We start from the raw sequence: 17,426 nt of genomic DNA, 5'->3' as shown, positions 1-17,426 counted from the left end.
ACTGTTTTGGCTGGTTTTGTGTTAACTTGACACAAGCTGAAGTCGTCAGAGAAGAAGGAGCTACAGTTGAGGAAATGCCTGCATGAGATCCAGCTGTAAAGCATTTTCTCAGTTAGTGGTTAATGGGAGAGGGCCCAGCCCAATGTGGGTAGGACCGCCTCTGGGCTGGTGGTCCTGGGTTCGATCAGAAAGTAGGCTGAAAAAGCCATGATGAGCAAACCAGTAAGCAGCATCCCTCCATGGCGTCTGCATCAGCTCCTGTCTCCAGGATCCTGTCCTGTGAGTTCCTGTCCTGACTTCCCTCAATAATGAACAGCAATATGGAAGTGTTGGAAACCAAATAAACTCTTTCCTCCCCAAGTTGCGTTTTGGTCATGGTATTGTGTCTCAGTAATAGAAACCATAATTAAAATAACTACTCAGATTTGAGAAATTTTTATGTAGATACTCATGATTTGTTGACGATGTAATTTCTTCATCCTCTTATTAATGTCCTTCGCCCTATAAAAGTTTCATTTCCATGAAGTCTAATTTTTTAATTTAGTTTTAATGGATTGTGCTTTCAGTGTCAAGTATGTTAATAATCTTTTTTCTATCTTATTTTTCTTCTCCTATCTCATTCTGCTTTTCATTTTATTACTTTAATAGTTTTAAAATTCTATCAGAATGTAGTATTTTGTATTTTTAGTGGTCCCTAGGGATGAAATTGTTTCTAGATACTTAAACAGTGTATTTACAATTAGAATTTAAACATTTCCCATAGCTGTAAAAATCTTACAACTTCCACTGATATGCTCATTGTCAGCTTTCAACAATAACACACTGACAAGGCATTTGACCACGATAAGGAAATGTAAACTGTGTTACAAATCTATGTTCTAAGTCTAGAATCTATGTTCTTTAGAATCTAAATAATAAATATATATTTTAGGGAAATTAAAAACAAATATGACTGGATATCAACAGACATTTACTGTACAGTTTAAGGCCTTGCTCACGTCTTTCTGAGGGCTTGGGTGTCACTCTAACGTATTTCTGTTAAGTTTGAAGCTCTCCCACAACATTTCTGAGTATAGACTTCCTGGAAGCTAACTGGCTTTGCTCTATTTGCTAGAGTAGTCTTTTGTTTTACCTAACTTGCCTTCATTTTTATAAGCCTTTTTTTCCCCCTGAAGATGGTATTCAGAATGTATCTTTTTTAATTCAGTAAATTAGACATATTCTCTGTGTCACTTCACTTGCAGGGTTTTTGATTTGCTTTTGTCCTCATAACATCTCATTTATCTCTGGTGATGTTACAATAATCCTACCTCATTTTTGGTTTTAAGCCACATGTGCATAATTTTTATTGATGCGTTTTCCTTCGTATTTGTCATTTTAAGGTTTTTGAAGCTTTTTAAATTTGTAAATCATTTTCTTGAATCAGCTGCACACATTGCAGACAGCATTTCTTCGACTTCCTTATGCTTGTTTTTGCTCTTATTCTTCAGGAATTCCAGTGATGGTCATGCTGAGAACTTCCGATATTATCTAACTTTGATTGTATGCTTTTGAAAGAAGCTATTTTCCTGTCTTTTCTACATAGTGATACTTTCACCAACGTATTTTCAAACTTGCTAATGACTCTTGTTTAATTCCACATGGATATTTTGGACTCAATTGCTATACTTATAAGTTCTAATAATTCATTTTTCTTCTTGTTAATGTTTTCTTCATCTACACTGGCTTCTTCTTGGTTTCTCTTATCTTTCTTTGAAGTTGAAAATAGACCTTTTGCATACAAACAATATATTCTAATTATGGTGCAGTTTCCCACTTGCTATCTCTTCCCAGTTCTTCCCCACCTCCCTTCCCATCTGTATCCACCTACTTCATTTGTGTCTATTTAAAAAACAAACAAACAAACAAACAAATAAGAATCTAGATATAATATTAAATTAAAATATAATAAGATGAAACAAAACCAGACAAATCTAAATGGGACAAAACAAACAAACAGAAGGAAGATGGCCAAAGAAAAAGCATAAGAACCACATATAGATGCAGAAAAAACATGAATTCACACCCAGAGGTATTCCATAAAAGCACAAAACCAAAAGCCATAATTTATACACAAAGAACATACAAGGTAAAATACAAAGAGAAAACAAGAAAAATGCCCTGACACAACATTATGAAGCAAAGAACTTCCAAAGATGCTGTCAAGTTCTTTTCCTATTGGCCATCTACTTCTAAACATGCAGCCTACCCTTAAGAGTCAGTTTCACAGGTTTCTCCAGTGAGAGACCCTTGTAGAAAACATTGTTTTTTTTTTTGTTTTTTTTTTTTTCATTTGCAGGTGGTTATCAATTGGAAATAGCTTCTGGATTAAGTATAGAGAATGTGTCTATTTCTCCTTTCAACCCTAGGACTCCATCTGGTGGACACCTGTGCTGGCCCTGAGAGTGCTGCTGAGTTCACCTGTGTGTCAGTCCTGTTGTGTTTAGATGGCCTTCTTTCCTTGGTGTTGCTCATACCCTTTGGATACACACACACACACACACACACACACACACACACACACACACACACACAATGAAGTTCATTATATGTTGGTCAACTACTTTTGAACTTGAGGACTGCCACAGATTGATTTATATACAGTGTTAACACTATTGACGAAAACTGATTTCCCCTTTCCCAGTAGGTGTTAACCTTTACCCTCTACTTTCATGGCTAGATATTCATTCATTTATCCATTCAGCCATCTATCTATCTATCTATCTATCTATCTATCTATCTATCTATCTATTCAGCCATCCATCAATTCATTTAAAAATAATATAACAATGTGAAATATAAGATAAAACACTAACTATCACTTTGGAACTGGACAAAATAAACAAGCTAAACTAGGGTAAAGAAACCAAGACAAGATATAGGAGTCAGTGACCCACTTATTCATTCACTCAGGCATCCCATGAAAACTATTAAACTGGAAGCCATAATATATATGTGGAGAACCTGGGGCAGATCTGTGCAGCCCCTGTGCATCGAGTGTAAAATGGATTTGTTCGTTTTCGTTTTAGAGCCTCTAACATATTCCCAAAGGCTATGTTGAAGTCCTTGCTTTGTTTTTCAGCTATGATGCATTTCTCAAAACCTTGTATTGTTGAGTTGCTGAGCTCCAGTTGGGACATGTTGTCCTGACTGTTATTGGTTTTGTTTTTATGCTAGCATCTTGTCATCTAGTTTTGGGATGATTGCAATTCCGGGTACTGATATTTGGTCTTATCTTGTTGGGTTGATGTTTCGTTCCTTGGTTTCTTTTGCCTCTGTGGTTCTTAGGAGGTTGTGGTAGTTGTAGCTTGCTTGGTGGGGAATGCTTCTGGCAACCTGTCAGATGTGTGTGGGGTTTAGGTAGAATGAGTTTCTAGGTATTGGAAAGTGACTCTTAGGGATGTGGATGGGGTAGATGGGGAAATTGAGGGGTTCAGGACTGAGGAAGGCTGCATGTGTCATCAGGATTGGCTTACTCCCTTTCCTGGGATTGGGATAGAGAGTGAAGAGAGGCCATATCAGGTGGCCTGTACTGAGCTGGGAAGTTGGGTTTGGAAGAGAAGAGGAAAATGAAGACGTGAAGACCACCTTCCTGGTTTTCTGGCCTACTTGCAACTCTGGCAGGCATAGCTTGGGGGTTCTCTGGGAATGGCTGTAGGAGTTGGCTCTGTGTGTTTCTATCTTTCTGGGTTTTAATTCCTTATCAGAATATTTTTCTTCCCCCTACTGTACATGATTGGAAGTTCACAAGTCCTTGTTTGTTATTCCAAGATTTGGAGCCACTCAAGACTGGACTCTCATCTTTCCCCTTAAGAATAGGTAGAATTTTTTTGCTCTTTGTCTACTGAATAATTCTTTTTTTTTTTTTGAGACAGGATTTCTCTGTGTAGCCCTGGCTGTCCTGGAACACACTCTCTAGACCAGACTGGCCTCAAACTCAGAAATCTGCCTGCCTCTGCCTCCTAAGTGCTGGGATTAAAGGTGTGTTAAACCACTGCCTGGCTATCTACTGAATAACTTTAGATCAAATCTTGAGCATTGTTATTAGATTCATGATTATGTTCCATATCTGTGAATATTGTTTATGTTCTCTTTTAAAATATTTTGAGAACTTCATACATGAGTACTGTATTTACATAATTTCTAGTCCTCACTCTTCTCACATGGCCCCTCCCTTTCAAACAATTGAACTTTCTTCTTTTATTATAATTGTTATACATGTTTGTACATATGTATATGCATATATCCATACATATACATATGTACATTATGCAATCTGACGAGTCTGTTTAATGTTGTTCATATGTATGTGTGCTTTGAACAGACTACGTAGATTATATAATTTATAGGACATTCATTCTTGTAGAATACCTATTTTCCTTCTCTTGGTAGCCATTTATTGATGGTAGCTCTTCATCTAGGTATGGGGCCTTGTGAAACTTATGCCATTCATTTTGGCATTTCAGTTGTCATTATTCAGGCCTTATTTAGATGATCACATTGTTGAGATTTTACGATTGTAGGTTTCCTTTCATGTATAGAAGACACAAACTCCCAGCAGACCCTCTGCCCTCATCCTCTGGCTCTTACAATCTTTCTGCCCACTATGCCCTGAGCCTTAGATCTAGGAGTTGTGTTACAGATGTATTCCCTGGGGCTGGGCACCTCACCATTAGTTTTCTGCATTTTGAGGGTTGTGAATTTCTGTAATAGCCTCCATCTTTTGTAGAAAAATATCTTCTTTGGTGGGTGGTGAAAATTCTACTATGGATATAAGGATAAGAATTTAGAGTGGAATTAGAAATTACATGAGTTTAGAAAAGTGGCAGTTGTAAGAAATACTGTGTAGCCTGTGACCTCATGAGCCATTGATAATTGGCTAGGTTAACAGTACCATGCATAAATTCTGTCCTGTTGAGTAGTCCCTAGGTCCAATTAGACATCTATTTGCTACCTGTAAGATATAATTGCCCCTATTGTGTGGCAGTTTATGGTTGAGGTATCTTATTCTGTTTCCTCTGTCCATAAAGAAGATAGACTTTTTGCCAGACGTTAGATCCCATTAAAATGCTACAATTATAATTATACTAATAACCAAATTTCATAAGTAGGAAACATATCCACTTCTTCCGTGTGCTTTTCTCTAAAATCTGTGAAACTGAGATAAAATTAGTGACAAACTTATAGAGTTGCTGGGTGAATTAGAAAGCACAAGAAGAGGGAGAAGTCCATATTGTTCTTTTTAAATTTCTTTTATTATTAAGTTTTGCTCTGCTTTAAATCTTTTATTTCAGAATTTGAGACAGTACTGTTCTGGCTGAGGGTCCAAAAGGAAAAGATACCCAATCGGTCAGATGAGAAAAGGCCACGATTTTTCGTACAGACAGGGCTGTGATGACCAAGAGGTGCTGTCTACTGTTGGGTCTCAGACAATAGGAAGAAAGCAGATTTTGGACTTTCTAAAGGAATAAAGAGAGTGGAGGGAGGGTGATGGTAAACAGAAAATGTCTACTTCCGGTTTGCTTAGGACCGACACTTCTCATGCAATCTTTCTGATGCTGTTCTTTCTGCTGGGAAAAACTAACCTTTTCTTTGACTGTCTCAGAGCTAAGATGAAAACCTAGGAGTGAGGGATATGGAAGATACCAATATGTGGGGGACTGAGTCGTGGCTTTCAATGCTCAAATCCCTACAAGTCATCAACGCCTGCAGATAAATGTCCCTGCTCTCAGGTGATCTACTTGTAGAATTCAACATCCTAACCTGACTTGGAGGGGTAGAGATAAGTATTGATTTCTCCTGTGGTGAAGCACCCTTTAAATGGGATAGGCAAGGTAGACCAAACTGGAACTGATACAGTTTTCCTGTAGCCCTCTTCCCTTTTAACTGTACTCAGAGCCAGATTTTTTTGTCCCATCAAATTGAAAAGATACTATCGATTTCTGAAAAATAATTGCTGCTGAAAGTAGACCTGGCTCCTAATGACTCCTAGTATTTATTGAGCATTTTGTAGGTGACAGGCCACCTGACTGCCCACAGTTAATCCCCACAATTCCTCCCTCTAAATCATTATAAAAATTTAGTATACAAAATCCAGTTTTCAATAAATATTTCCTCATATCCCTGGTGCCCAAATCAACTACTTCTCCCATTTATATTATTCCACTTTTACTTGATATATCGCCCTGATTCTTTCCAAATACAAGAGTAACAGGTTTTTTACCTTCAGAGGCATTTGAATGTAACAATAGCCTGAAAACTGATGAAGATCTAGTATCCTAGGGACAAAGCAAATAAGGAAACAGGAGGCTTTTAAACACGTATCCTAGCTTTTATCTCATATTTTTCTATGCTTTAGAATTACCAATGTTTCTCAAAATTAGATGAGGTGATAAGGAGGTGGTAAGGGGGGCTGCAGATCATGGTGCTCCATGGGAAAATAAGACCTCACAGGCAATAGGAGCCAGAGCTTGAGTGGGAAGGACCTTTTATTTCAGTGTCTGAAGGTCACATGTGAAGAAAAGTCATATAAAAATGGCTTCTTTCACTGTGTTTCACTATAATTTTTGTTAATGTACCACAGCCCTACATGCACAAAATGCATTTAACAAAATGCCACCGTGGGTTTCAGAGTTTGTAATACTGAAAATCAGCAATTAAGATCTCCTGTGACTCATAAAATATGCAATAAGGGTTTTCAAGTCAGAGGGAAAAGTAGGAGGAAAAATTTGTTCTCTTTGCAGACAAAATACTGCTGGCATTTTTAATAATGATGAAATATAAGATCTCCTTGGGGTGAAACTAAAATCTATTTGTGGTGAAAGAATAGATCCATTTAATTTGTTTAGGCTTCTTTGTTCATTTTGTGTTTCTCATTAAATCTATTCCAAGTTATGAATAGCATTCCTAATGTTCTAGTAGGTATGATACAGTGCTGACTTATGAAATAAAAACTTTGAAGCTGAGATATCTTGCTATACTAATTTGGTTTTACTGTAGATATATTGTGCATGGGAGGCAGAGGAAAGAGGATTTGTGCAAGAGTGGGAACAGCCTGGGACATGTAATGAATTCCATTCCAGCCAGAATTATATAGCAAGAGGAAACACTACTAGCTTCTAAGGTAATATAAAATATCTATCATCTATGTATCTATCTATTTATTATCTATCTATGTATCTATGTATCTATGTATCTATGTATCTATCTATGTATCTATGTATCTATCTATGTATCTATCTATCTATCTATCTATCTATCTATCTATCTATCTATCTATCATCTATCTATCTTTCAATGGATTTGAACAGAAGTATTCACACATTAGTAAAAAAAAATGCTGTTGCAGAAGACCTAGGTTATACATGAACATCTTAGTACCCATCATAAGTTATGTCCCTGCTAGTTACTAGGCAGGAAAGCCCCAGAAGTACCAAAAATGGCAGGCTATAGCCATTGCTCTTGGTTACCTACCGTAAATAAAAACTAATATTTCTTGCCAAAGCTACTAAATATTGACTATAGGAAATCAGTTTTGCACTGATTAAGTAATACTCTCTGCTTGCTAGATTTCATAGTGCTGTATAGGCACTGTAAAGAATTACTGGGGAGAAAAGACATCAACAGTCTTATCCAATGTTAGATCATGCTACAATACCAACCTTCCAGGTAAGAAGTACCCACAAGTGCAATAGTGATAAGACCACTTACAGAGCTAACCAACCACTCTGCTTTATTGGTTAAACAGGAAGCCTGTTCCATAGGAAAGATTCATGTTTGGTACTGTGAACACAGTTAAAAACCATTATGAAGGAAGTCATGGGTCCTAGAGGAGAACAAAACAGATTTTGTTTTTTTAAGTGGTCAGGTTATACAACTTCCCTTTAAATATTTGTATTTGTATACAGAAGTTGGTGCTCCTCCCAATTTTCATTCGAGAAGCTTCTCTTTGTGGTGATTGGTGGTTAACGCAGAGACAATACTGTTTCAAGTGCTGCTGTCCTATGGACTTGGCACGGCTGTTGTGTACGTGAACCCATAGCATCAATGTTTAATGTACACCAGAGTCACACAAGATCAAGCCTATTAAAAACTCAAGCATAGATTGAGAAGGAGCTTGTGATCTGTATCCCTGGACCTTAGTTGAGGAGCAATTGAAAGTATGGCTGCTGAGGAATAGGAATTTACTTCTATCTAGGAGGATGGCCACTTAGAGTTAATCTAAACTCAGTGAGTTAAAAATTAAGTCAAAAGTTTAAAAAGGAAGACATGAAGTTGGGAGGGAGATGAAATGACAGGGAGTTAGACCAGGTTGTGAGGGATGGATATGATCAAGATACATTACATACATGTGCGATCACTATTTTTGATTGTCAACTTTACTACATCTGGAATTAACTAAAACCCAAATGACTGGGGACACCTGTGAGGGATCTAGATCTGCAAGGTGAGATGATAAACCTGTAATTCAGGTCTTTTCAGATGGGAAGATCCACCTTTAATATTGATCACACCTTCTGGTAGCCTAAATACAGTACATAGAATTCCTCTCCCTCTCTCCCCCCTCTCCCTTTCTCTCCCCCTCCCCTTCCTCTTTCTGCCTACCTTCTTTTATTCTCAATAGAAAGTCCATTCTTTCCCTAGTATTAGAGCCTACTTAATTATTTAGTTGAGATTCTGGCATATATTAAGAACAACTGAAGCATCTCGAAGAACAAATGAGACTCCTACTTACAGTTTGAAATATACATTTTTAGATGCCCTGTCCCCATTTCTTTCTTCCACCATCATAGACACTAATTGAGCTTACTGTGTCAGAGGTTTAAATGCTTTCTTTTATAAGATGCCTTGGTCATGATGTTTTATCAAAGCATTAGAAAAAGTAATTAATACAGAATATAGAAGTTGATACCAAGAGGTGGTATATTCCTCTGGAAGACATGGCCAAGTTATTCTTTGGAGGAATATGGAAGGGGGAAAGTCTTATAAAGGACAATATTTAATTGAGCTGGCTTACAGGTTCAAAGATTTAGTCCATAACAATCAAGGCAGGAACATGGCAGCATCCAGGGCATGAGGAGCTGAGAGTTCTACCTCTTCATCTGAAGGATGCTAGCAGGTACTGGCTCCAGGCAGCCAGGATGAGGGTCTTATATCCCACACCCACAGTGACACACATACTCCAACAAAGCCACACCTAATCCAACAGGGCCATACCTTCTCATAGTGTCACTCTCCTCGCAGAGAATATACAAATAATCACAATCAGGAAACTTAGTACTGAAGCCAAGGCTGGTGATGAAAGAGATAAGAATATTTTTAAAAAATGAACAAACAAAATCTTTGCTTTGTAATAAAAGTAAGGATGCCCTCAGGGCAGAACCACACCAGCTAAAGTTCCAATTTGTGAAAGGAAGAGGCCTAAGGAATTTGATCCTCCTGAAGAATAGCAGTAATGGGAAAGTACTGCAAATGTGATTCAGGAAAGTTGGCATCCCTAGAGGACTGTCAAACTCAACAGTGACGTCCACCTGTTTTTGACTTTAGAGTCACAAGAATTCATGAATAAAGGGGATGTGGAACTTTCCTTCATGGTTAATGAGACTCACTGAAGCCAGACAATATGTCAGGGCAGTACTGTATGGAGACCCTGAGAAGGCAAAAAAACCCTGAGAGGCTATTGTGTGAAGTGACAAAAATCAAGCCTGGATTTCACTGAATCCCCTACAATGTTAGAGGTGATAGAGCCTCTAACATTGGGATATATAACAAGGAAGCTGCACAGAGGGCCTGTGACCATCCCTCAAGGAGAGAGCTGTTGAGGAAGCAAATGCATGATAGAGACAACTGAGCCCTCTGACATCAGACATTGAGCTACAGGATTTACAGTTTGTTCTTCTGGGGTTCGGTGTTGCTTTAGCCCATCATTTTCTCACCCTGCGCCCATTCCTTCTTTTTGGAATGGTTATATATATTCTGTGCCATTGTAGGTTGGAAGTATGTAATTTACTTTTTATGTAGGGTTACAGTTAATATTGTCTTGAATCTTAGAAGAGACTTTGGACTTTGAAACATTTTTGAAGTTGGAAGATTATGGGGACTTTTCAAATTGAATCATATGCATTTTGCATGATGATATGGCCACAAGCTTATGGGAACAATAGAAGTGGTGGTTTGAATGAGACAGCCACCTTTGGCTCATATGTTTGAATAATTGGTTCATAGTTAGTAGAATTGTTTGGAAAGAAATAGGAGGTATGGTCTTGTTGGAGGAGGTGTGTCACTAGGGATCAGCTCTGAGGTTTCATAAGACTCATGCCATTCTCACTGTTGTCTACCTCCTGTGTGAGGTTCATGGAGTGAGCTCTCAATGAATGCTCCAACTGCCTGCAGTCTGTTATTCCCACCATGGATGCTAACCCTCTGAAACTATAAGCCAAAAGTAAATAATTTCTTCTAAAAGTTGTTTTGCTCACAGTGTTTTTTTTTTAATTGGGTATTTTATTTATTTACATTTTAAATGTTATCCCCTTTCCAAGTTTCCCCTCCACAAACACCCTATCCCATCCTCCTCCCCCTACTTTTATGAGATTGCTCCCCACCCACCTACAATCTTCTGCCTCTCAACCCTGGCATTCCCCTACACTGGGTCATACAGCCTTCATAGGACCAAAGGCCTCTCCTCCTATTGATGTCCAACAAGGCCATCCTGTGCTACATATGCAGCTGGAGCCATGGGTCCCTCCATGTGTACTTTTTGGTTGGTGGTTTAGTCACTGGGAACTCTGAGGGGTCTGGTTGGTTGATACTGTTGTTCTTCCTATGGGTTGCAAACTCTTTCAGCTCCTTCAGTCCTTTCTCTAACTCCTCCGTTGGGGACCCTGTGCTCAGTTCAATAGTTGGCTGTGAGCATCTGCCTCTGTATTTGTCAGGCTCTGGCAGAACCTCTCAGGAGACAGCTATATCAAGCTCCTATCAGCATTCACTTCTTGGCATCTGCAATAGTGTCTGCTTTTGGTGACTGTATATGGAATGAATATGCAAATGGGGCAGTCTCTGGATGGCCTTTTCTTCAGTCTCTGCTCCACACTTTGTCCCCGTATTTCCTTCAGACAGCGTTAAAAATTTGGAGATGAGTGGGTGACCTCATTCCCCAACCAGGGGACTTGCCTAACCTTTGGATGTGGTCTCTAAAGATTCTTCCTCCCCTTTTTTGGGTATTTCAGCTAATGTCCTTCCAGTTGGTTCCTGGGAGTCTCTTGCTTTCCTAGAATCTTGGACTTTCTGGTGGCTACCTCCAGTTCCCCATCCTTCATTGCTAAACACCTCTGTTCAATTTCCTGACCCTCTGTATATCATCCCTGTCTCCTCCCATATCTCATCCTACCCCCCCTTTCCCTCTCTACTCTATCTTCTTCCCTAGTCCCTCCCACACTCTACCTCCTGTGAGTATTTTGTTCTTCCTTCTAAGAAGGACTGAAGCATACACACTTTGGTCTTCCTTTTTCTTGAGCTTCATATGGTCTGTGAGTTGTACTGTGGGTATTCCAAGCTTTGACAAAGAAACTCACAGTGTTTTATCAGAGCAAAAGAGAGTAACTAGTACCCCATGACATTTTCTTAGAGTGTAATTCTGTTCCATTCAATGCAAGGGACATGGTTATGCTAAAGAAAAAAACATTGTTGTGTATCTGAAATTCAAATTTAACTAAGTGCCAGGTTATTTCATGTGCTTTTTGTTTCCTGATTGTTGGTCATTCTTGTACAGAGATAGAGCTATGATTTTTGGACAGAGCAAATTTTGAGGCTGAGGAAATGCATTATGACTTGAACTTTTATGAGTCTGAAAATGATGCAGTTTTAATGGTGTTTTCAAAAAGACTCAAAGTACAATTTAAAATTTGCACCGTGTATATGAACCATTTAGGTGGAGCTGGAAGTCAGGAATAATGTCATGATGTATTCACTGTTCTCTGGACTCCAGCAGAACATTTTAAAAGATATTCTCTAAGCATGGCAGGAACAGATGAAAATTCAGCATTCTGATTTTTTTTCCTCTGTTAGAAAATGTCTGTGGCATTAAAAGATTCCTCTCAACAGGTACCTAGTATTTCATATTTTCACACAAGCACTCTGTGATTTGAGAACACCTGTTGTGTATTTGAGTTTGCTTAAACGTTACTGATTCTTACTTATCATTTGAGAATTTGCCTGATTATTTCAAGTTCTGTCTGCATGTTGATGAGCGGAAGTACAGTGTTTGTAGTTTACAACAATTCTCAGTTATTAGCTTTTGGGAATAAATAGAAAAATTATTTCCAGATACACACACACACACACACACACACACACACACACGATGGGTATAGGCAAGCTATTGAAGAGGACCCTGTGAAAGGAACAGAGCAAATGGAAGACACTTAAACTTATCTTCACAAACTGAAGACTGAATTTCACAAGCTCTTTCCCACAAGAGGGGATGTGGGGACAGATAAATGATCAGTTCATGATTATATAATATTTAAAATGTTCATCATTTGAAGGGACATGAGGCAGACTTGCTGTTTGGAAAACTGATAGACATAGTGATGAAGTGATTTGCCGTAAGACTTTAGTAACTGAAGAATGGAACCAAAAGGTGTGCTCCCAAACTCTTTTAGAAGACAGAATGAAAAGTATTTAGAAACCATGCTTATTTTCTCATGAAGGTGGGAGATAATTGCTTAATCTGGGAAATGGTTGTTTATCAGACTAACAAAAGTTACCTTACAACCCTTGGACTCCGGATTAAGGACTCTCACTCAGATAATGCTCATGTCCCGAACTCTTAGGAACTTTCTTTTAAACATTTGGGGATGGTAGCTCTTCAAAGAAGAAAGAGAAGTTTCGAAGAGATGACTAAATTCAAGGATGTCTGGAAGTCATTACTTCCTATGTAAATTACGAACAACGCTCTAACAGTGACTTGGAGTTTAGTCTTGTTTATTTATTTAATATTTATTGTTATTTAATATTGGAGCAGCAACTAGAATAATAATAAAAAGCTTCCATGTTGGAGATTTCTCAGTGCCTAGGCTCCTGAATACAGCATAAATGGGGCATCGGTTGCTTTTGATAAGGCAATAATGAGTTAGAAGAATAAAGTCAAGATTCTTCTTTGTGAAAACAACACCAGGGAGGGCTGGAGAAGTTGAGACCACTTGCTGCTCTTACAGAGGACCCAGGGCCAGGTCCTAGCAGCCCATAGCAGCTTACAGCCATTTACGACTCCAGTTCTAAAGGATCCAGCATCCTCTTCTGCCCCCAAAGGAGCCAAAGTTCACGTAAATATGAAAATAAAAATAAATAAATCTTTTAAAAAATATTTTCCCTTTTACTCTTTCTTTTTTTTCTAGTAAGTATTTCTTTTAAGGATTTGGTGACACTGAGAGGCAAAGCTCTCATAAATAGTAGGTGTGTAAGACTTACAGCTTTTCTTTGTCACTTAACAATACATGGTTATACTGGGGATCATACTGACTTCAGGTACCTTATCTGTGAAATGGGGATGATAAAAGCACCTATAGTATAAGGCTCATTTGATGACAAAATACGTTAGGAAAATGTCCAGAACATAAGAAGCCAAATCCATTAATAATTAGATAATAATTTTATTGCTTCATTATCATATCTATGCCATAAAGGGCATGCAAAGTATTGATGTTTATTTACTTACTTTGAGTGGGGACACATGCCCTCTTTGCAGGTCAGAGGAAATCTGTTCTCTCCTATTTTGTTGATCTTACTGATCAAACTCTTGTTATCTGGCTTTGTAGCAAGACCCTTGACCTAGTGTACTTTCTTATTAGCCCAAGGACATTGTAATTCTTCAGTTGCAAAATTGTTTGTAAATCTTAGGTAAGTACTGCAAATTGTTAGTATTTTTAATTTTGAACTTAGTATCCTAAGTCTAAATATCTAAGAGTTATGTATGTAAAAAGCAGAAGAGGATGCAAAAAGGGAGAAAAAGAATTGAGAAACAAGATAAAATGATATTATAGTATCCCCACTCCCACCCCCTGGAGAAGATCTTTCTTTTCTTAGAAGTGAAGAGATAAGTCAAACTGTTTGCCGTTGGTTTTAGCTGTTCCAGGCTTCCAGTTTCATTTATTCTATATTAATTTCTTTCAGACACAGAAATGCCAGTTTTATGAAAATAGAGGTTTGCCAGGCAGTGGTGGCACACACCTTTAATCCCAGCACTTGTGAGGCAGAGGCAGGCGGATTTCTGAGTTTGAGGCCAGCCTGGTCTACAGAGTGAGTTCCAGGACAGCCAGGGCTACACAGAGAAACCCTGTCTAGAAAAACCAAGCCAAACTAACCAACCAACCAAACAACAACAACAAAAAGAAAATAGAGGTTCAGCCTGTTTCATTCTTAGTACACAAACATTGCATGAACAGAGTTCACATGCATTTGTTATGCACAAGTGAATGGGAAGTTAAGGACTCTAGTTAAGTATTAAGCATCTTCATCATAAATGTGTTCATCTTTTATTCCTCACTCTCACCCCTGGCATTGGTATTAATTTTTTCTTGGAACCTATTAGATAGAGATCTTCTAACAGCAAAAGAGTTCCTGAGTGTCCAACCTCTATTCTCCCCACTATGGACGGCAGGTCTACCTGCCAGGCTGCCCATGAAACTGTATAAGAACAGGGATCGCCAGTGTCTCCACCTACCCTGTGTTATCTCACAAGAATTTTAGCTTCCAGGAGGATCAAACTTGATAATTCATCACCTCCAGGTAACATGCTACAATTGAATTTTAATCTCAGGTTACTGCCAACTGTGAGATTAAAAGATGTTTGCTTTTACTCAAGTGGAGACAAGAGCATTACCCTGGGTGAACATGTAATTATTGGATGAGAAGCAGAATGATGGCCTGTGGTTTAAAATAACTTGTATTTATTGAAAAGGAACAATGTCATGCCCACTTCAGGGACTAAACTGTTTCTTAATGAGAAGTGTGCTGGATAGGCAGAAGGGAGGGTTCTTTTGTTATCTTGGAAGAAAATATGCTGTGCCTTAAGGTATTCATCGAGGCTAGGGGTACAATATAAACTCTATTAACCAAGGAAATGTGATGAGAGGCCAGCGACATGCTGCAAGCACAGCACAGCATGTGAGCTTGTGTGCATGCCCAGGGACATTTATCTGTGGGGTTTTCACTTTCCTGGGGGACGCTGCCTTTTTAAACATAATTGAAACTTATTTAAAGTCAGTACACAATAGAGATGCTGCATACCTATGTTTGTTATAGTACTATTCTCAGTAGACAAATTATGGGCTCAGCCTAGCTGTCCATGAGCAGAGAAAGAAAATGTGGTCTATATACAAAATGAGCACTAGTCACCCGTAAAGCAAGAAATCATATCATTTTTAGGACAGTACACCTACTTCTCGTGAAGTTCTGGGATGGACAATAGGACACTGCATACCAGGCATATGCACTGCTCTTTAGCTACATTCTCAGGTCTTCATGTAAACAGAAAGAAAGAGAGAAATAAATAAAAAAGAAAGAAAGAAACGAAGGAAGAAAGGAAGGAGGGATTCATAATTGAAAGAAAGAAGGAAAGAAAGAAAAAGAAAGAAAGAAAGAAAGAAAGGAGGGAAGGAAGAAAGGGGAAAGGTTGATGGAATTGGATATTATCATGTTAAGCAAAATAAGTGAGATACAGAAGGATAAGTATCGTATGCTTCTCATGTGTACAAACACACACACACACACACACACACACACACACACACACACGAACAGGAAAAGCAAACGGACAATTATAGTATCTACAGGGGACCAGGGAAGGCAGATGGAAGGCTATGTTGGTGACAAGAAAGACTAATGTAATCAAATTACATTATACATGTGTGATAATGCCACAGTGAAACCTATTGTTTTGTACAATTAATATATGCAATTAAAAAAAAAACAAACTTTGACTAGCAAAACATCTCCATGCAAATGATTTCCTAGAGGACTAAGAGGGGATTTTTCTAGCTCTTAATTCTAAACTAGCACAGCCCTGAGCCTTGCAATCATTCATGACTCTTCACTGCCCATAGGTGATAAGATTCTACTGCTGTTATTTGTACACAAGGACAGAAGGATGAGACGTGGGAGAAAAGCAATACTTTCTATTTTGTCTATTTATTATGCAACAGATGACATAAATTGCAGATGTTTATTTGGTAAATTCTGTTGTTTTCTCTTATAACATGATTTAAATTTCAAAATGTTGTTGGCATTTACAAAAATCCCTTATTCATAAGCCTCTCATTGACAGATCTTAGAAACAAACTTTTAAGCCTGTAGGGATAAAGAGTAAGAATTTCAAAATGAAAATTTGTTTTGTTACTGTAGAAAGGAGTGCATAAACAGGGGCAGGGAGCCATGCTTTCTTTCCCAATTTTCCATTTCATCCTGTCATCAACATGTCATTATGGATGGCTCAATCACAGTGGGGTCCTTCCACTCACGGGATGGGATAGAAAAGCCGGGTCTGTCTTGCTTGCCCTTCAGTTTTGCCATTTAAATGAAATTATCTATCAAACATAGAAATTTATTTCCATTTAATTACTTTAAATGCAGATTAAATTTCATAGATATAGCCTATTTCATATAAATTATTTGTGTTAATTATTTCTTAAAATGGCTTCTGCTTTTCATGTTTATTGAACTCACATTCTTCCATAGTTAAATAGATGTGGTTCATAGCTTAAATTTGTTATTTTAAACTAAATAGTGAGGCAGATTAGTGTCTAGTTTTACAATTATTTTGGTCATAATCTACATGGTTTTGGAGTTTCTTTTCAGAATATGTAATTTCCGTATCAGACTCTGAGGAGTGTGCAAGAACAGAAAGGTTTGGGCTGTTGTAATGAGCTTTTATCGTCTTTTGCAAAGTTTTGTCATCATATTTTATCAAAGAGCTGTGAGTCAACCACAGAGTCTCTCTAAATTCAGTGGTCTAAAAATCTTCTCAGTGAAGAGGGGCAGTGCCATGTTTTGGCTAGATAAATTGCATTTATGTTAAAGGCGGTATGTTTCCAGACTACGTCTTTTAACTCACTTGTCTTTTGTGGATTGCACTGTAAGGATGAAAATTCTCAGAAATAGGTACAGTTTTTTTTTTTTAAACACCAACTAATTGCAAGGAAGAAGATAGTAGCAACTAGAAATGTTTCTAAAAACTGCAAGACCATTTAAGTTGTGCTTTAAATATTTTAAGATAGGTGAAGAGCTGCAAGCTTTAAAAATATGCCCAGGTTCCTAAGCATCAGGAAGAGGTGACATTCAGGGGACTGACTCTTCTTGTGCCCTGTTTCAGGCCAGTGCGTGATGAGTAATGT

Source organism: Grammomys surdaster, unplaced genomic scaffold (genome assembly GCF_004785775.1).
Source record: "Grammomys surdaster isolate TR1022 unplaced genomic scaffold, NIH_TR_1.0 66, whole genome shotgun sequence".
Lineage (NCBI taxonomy): Eukaryota > Metazoa > Chordata > Mammalia > Rodentia > Muridae > Grammomys > Grammomys surdaster.
Note: the sequence above shows the minus strand (reverse complement) of the source record.